General features: G+C 43.0%; 1 pseudogene; it reads right to left on the reverse strand.

Moving 5' to 3' along the window:
- Window positions 1–310: 310 nt before the first annotated feature.
- On the reverse strand, window positions 311–2,250 carry LOC139784759 (uncharacterized; annotated as a pseudogene).
- Window positions 2,251–5,233: the final 2,983 nt, after the last annotated feature.

Consider the following 5,233-nt stretch of genomic DNA (forward strand, 5'->3'; position numbering starts at 1 on the left):
TTTAATTATATAAATAAATACGCACTTTATAATTAATGGAGTGGTCTTTGTTAGGTTTGATACCGTCTCTTTTCAATTTGCGACTGCCCGCCCGATACAATTCGGCGGTATTTATAATATCGGAGTCTACATTCCGTTGCTAGTCCAGGACTCTCGAAATAGCTTTGCGCTGGCCTTCGCATCAGCGCTTTCGGTCATCCCGGAGTTGAAATGGAAATTTTTAAGCGTACGGCGCAACTTGAACAGAAATAACGCAACACCTACCTACAGCGCGACGCCTATACCACATATCATCTCGTCTTGCCAAAAATCTAATAATGGTATCATAATAAAAATACACATGGATGTATTTGGCATTTGACGCTCTTAAATTTGCGTTGGAAAAATTGTTATATTTGGCAAAAATAATAGGTGGGGGTGGGGTTAAATAAAAAAATGTGACAAATTTGAAAAATCTGAATACGCCATTGTAAAGAGCACAAAAAGCCATAAACCTTTTGTACCAAACTTTTTTTCATACGCCTTATATTTTCGAAGATATTCGCTAAAAACTATAAAATCCGTTATTTTTGAGGGGTTGTTTCAACCCTTAAACGTCGAGATAAGCCGCAAAAAAAAAATACGAGTCTAATATTTTTTGATGCTCAACAACATATCCAAAGCGCATCCAAGTCGGTCTCGGACACCCCCGACCGTTCCCTTGTAAGTCAGATACTAAAATACAATAAATTATATAATATAAATGAAATAAAATATAAAATACAATAAAATAAAATACAAAAATACTACTACTAAGTCAGATACTAAAATACATAAATTAGTTAAATTAAATCAATTAAAACAATAAGTTCTCTTTCATAAAAATTCCAAATAAAATAAATACAATAAAACAAAATAGTGACTCGAGTTTTAACCTTAACCAAGAGACTTTGGTATTTCCGTCGCTCCGCACCTCCCCTCGCCCCTCTCCCCCTCTCCTCCATCTCCGACTTCTCCTCCCTAATTCTGTCCACTCTCCTCATTGCCTCATAGCCGCCTCCGCCCTCGCTCAGGAACTCCTCCATCCGCATCTCTACTCTCGTTGCTTCACACTCCCCCAAAACGTGCCATATATTTTCTTCCTCTTCTTTACACATTCTGCATTTTCTGTCTTCTTCCTCTCTCCAATATTGGCTTCCCTTCATTTCGTTTCCGCATCTGTATCTCGCTATTACATTCCTGGCCTTCTTTTTCTTTCTTCCCTGTAGGTATTTCGGTACTCCTTCCGTTATTATACTTCTGTAGTACTCATTATATCTCGATTCTCCTATTTTCTTTCTTCTTTCCTCCTTTTCCATTCCTTCTATTCCCTTCATCATTTCTCGCGTTATCCTTTCCGGCTCCTCTCTCTCCCTTCTCTCTTCTAGCCCATTCTTGGTCAACTCCAGCCTCTCCAGCACCTCTCCTCTCCTTCTTCTCCACTTGTTCCCTTCGTTCTCTCCCCCCTTTCTGTCTATTTCTCTAATACATTCCCTTACTATTTCCTTCTTCGACTTCCTTGCAGTTTCTTCATATTTTATTGCCCTTTTCAATGCTTCAAGTCTCAGTTCCCTCATCTTTGTCTCTTCTATCAAAATGTAGTTTGGTGTTCTTCTGTCCAGTCCCAATATCCATTTCACGTATTTTTTCTTTACTTTATCCAGCCTTTCGTCGTTTCTCCATCCTCACACCTCTGCCCCGTACAAGGCTATGCTTCCCACTATCGAATCAAACATTTTCATTCTTCTTCCGAAATCTTCCTTGAATAGCCTCTCCCCAATGCTCCATATCTGCTTCATCGCTATCGTCGCTCTTCTCATCCTATCTTCAATGTGTTTCTCCGATCCTCCATTCTTCTGCATCACATATCCTAGGTACTTCATCTCTTTCACCTCCTCTATGTTCTCGTCCCCCCACTTCCACTCTCTCCTGCTCCTTCCTCCACCTCCCCTCTCAAACACCATTACCTTTGATTTTTCTGGACTCAGATATAATCCTTTCCTTTCTAGGTATCTCTTGAATCTTCTTATCATTCCTCTCAGTTCTTGTTCACTCTTTGCCAGCAACACCATGTCGTCTGCGTATGCAATTGTCCAGAACTTTTTCCTTCCTACCACAATTCCACCAGTTTGCTCCTTCCTCATCTCTGCCTCCAAATCCGACCCATAAACGTTGAACAGCGCAGGACTCATGGGGCACCCCTGCCTCACTCCGCTTTTCGTCCAAAATTCTTCTGACCTTCTTTTCCCTACTTTTACAATGTTCTTTGTCTCCCTATACGTTTCCATTATTCTCTTCCTTAGCCTCCTTCCTATCTTTAACTTCCTTAACATTTTCCCTAGTTCTTTTCTATCTACTTTATCGAAGGCCGCCTTTAAATCCGCGAAGAACACAAACACCTTCCCCCTCTTCTTTGCCAGTTCTCGGTTTATCACATGGTTTAATGTATATATTGCATCAGCCGTACCTCTCCCCGCTCTAAATCCGAATTGCCCCTCTTCCAGTTTCTCTTCGATTTCCTTCTTTAATCTTCCATTCAGCACATTCGCATATACCTTGTAGGCAGTGTCCATTAAGGTCACTCCTCTGTAATTTTTTACCTCATTCTTCTCTCCTTTCTTAAATATAGGGCTTATCAACCCTCTGTTCCATTTTTCTGGGATTTCTTTTCCTTTCCATATTTTGTTCAACAGAACTACGAACACCTCTCCTATTTCTTTCGGCATCAGTCTCCATGCTTCATTCTTGATTCCATTTTCCCCCGGTGCTTTGCCTTTTTTTAACTCCACAAGCTGCTTAATTATTTCTTCTCTTGTTAACTCTTCCTCCTCCTCTCTGTCCCCCTCCTCCTTGTCCTTTTCTCCGTCCTCCTCCATCCCCATCACCGTTCTTTCCTTTGTTCCTTCCAGAAGCTCCATAAAGTGCGCCGTCCAACTTTCCAGTTCTATATTTTCGTCTATCCTTTCTCTCTTCTTCCTGTATCTGTTAATGTATCTCCACGCTTCCTCCTCCGTTCTTATCGCACTTATCTTCTCTTCTTCTTCCCTCTCATGCCTCTTCCTCTCTTCGTCGCACCATGTTCTATATTCTTTCCTCTTCGTGATGTATTCTTCCTTATTACTCTTTCCACTTTTTAATCTTCTTAGTTCCCTTCTCAACTCTTTCTTCTTTTCTTTCCATTGTTTGCTGTGCCACTCTCTCCTTCCTAATTTCCATGGCGTTATTTTCCTCTTTACCTTCGTAATTGTCTCCTTCACTTTTTCCTCTATCTCTCTCCATATCTCCTGGCTCTTCGTCTTTTCGCATGTCCAATCTTTGCACTTTTCGTGATATTGCTCCACGCCTTCCTTCGTCCACACGCTTTTTTCTACCTCTTGTGTGTCCGTTTTCCTCCCTTCCCTTCTCTCTCTCTCCCCCTCCATCTCTACCTCCAACGGCATATGATCCGATTCTGTTCTGGTTCCTTCTTTTACTTTCTTCACCTCATCCATCGCTTTCACATCCGCCACCACGTAGTCTATCACCGACGATCCCATTCCTCCGACATATGTCCAACCCCCCTCCCTCTCTCCAGTTCCGTTTAGTATCACCCATCCTCTATCTCTCAATCTGTTCAACATTATTCTTCCCTCTCTATTTACCATCTTGTCCCTTGACCTTCTCATCTCCTCCTCCTTCCTCTCTCTCGTTCCCATCGGTCCCCCCTCGCTCCCCGTCCTCGCATTGAAATCTCCTCCAATCATTATGCATGCTTCCTCCTCCTCCTTAATTTCTTCCACTAGGGTCTCCATCGTCTTTTCGACATCCTGGCTGTACACCGTCACGACTCTCCATCTCTTACCATTATATTCAAAATTTACTTCCATTGCTCCTTTATTTATTTCCTTCACCTTTATTCCTTGTAATTCTTTATTTATTGCCGTGATGATTCCTCCTTTGGCTCTTCCCTTTTTATTCTCTCTCAGCGCTGGTATGCTGTTCCAATTATATTTATTTGATAGTTTACTCCTGATTTTCTTTCACGTTTCCTCTTCTACCCATGTTTCCGTCAGTCCTATCAAATCGAATTTCTCTAAATAGTCCCACGTTTCTTCGCACTTGTTCATTATACCTGCCACATTCCAGAAACAAATCCTCAATCTTTTCCGCTCTTCCTCCCCCTCCTTTTCTGTCTGTTTCTCCCCGCTCTCTTCCTTCCTCCTCCCCTCTCTCCTCCTCTCGCGTCCTCATTCCCCACCGTCCCGCCTCTCCTCCTCGAGCTTTCCCTCCCTCTTGTTCCATCTGTGCCATCTTCCGTTTATACTTATCTTCCTGTATCCTATTGTCGCCGTTTTTCCCTTCTCTCTCTCCCCCCTCGCCATCTCCCACAGCATTTGTTGTATTCCTCTTTCCTTCCTTGTTACATCGTCCCCTATTATAATACCTTTACTCAACTCTTTCTTCTTGCTCATAATTTCTCTTTTTTGTTCCCACTTTTCTATCTCCGCTATCACCATACTTTTATTATCATTTATCTTTATTCTGTTCGCCTTCTTTACTCCAATTTTTACCTTTAAGTTATTTTTTACAAATTCCTCTACTTCCTGCTCCAGCCTTTCCTCTTTCCAGTTCACTCCCTTTATTATAATATTATTCTTCCTTTCCATTCTCTCTCTTCTCTCATTCGTCCACTCCAAGTCCGCTAATCTCCTCTCCATCGCTTCTCTCTCTCGTTTCCATTCCTCCCTCTCTCTCCTTCCTTCCTCTTCCCTCTCTCTTTTGTCCTCTCTCATCTGCTCCTTCATCTTTTCCATTTCCTCCTATAGCCCTCTCAATTCTCTGCTCATCTCTCCCATCAACTTAATAAGTTTTTCTTCAAATTCACTCCCTTTATTCTCTCCTCCGTCCACAATATACTTGTCCAACGTCCCGTCATCCCTGGCCTTGGCACCCCTGGTTCCCATTTTAGTTGGTGGCGCCATGCCGTCAATCAAGAACGAATCCCCAGACCAGTCGGTGCAACCACTCAGGCCGAAACAACGCCAGCAGAGAGACGCACGCAAGACAGGCGCGTGCGCGTGAGATCGCCTCCCCACACACGCGCGGTCCGGCGTGTCAGGTTAGAATCGAGAGGAGGCAATTCGCCACCAAAGCACCGCGCCGAGGAGACAAGAGCGCGAGAACCCGCATGCAATTCGCATCGAGCAATTAAAGGGCTTGCTTATACCTGCAATCA

Source organism: Temnothorax nylanderi, unplaced genomic scaffold (genome assembly GCF_030848795.1).
Source record: "Temnothorax nylanderi isolate EJ_2023f unplaced genomic scaffold, tnyl_v1.0 TNYL_tig0671_pilon, whole genome shotgun sequence".
NCBI classification, from domain to species: domain Eukaryota; kingdom Metazoa; phylum Arthropoda; class Insecta; order Hymenoptera; family Formicidae; genus Temnothorax; species Temnothorax nylanderi.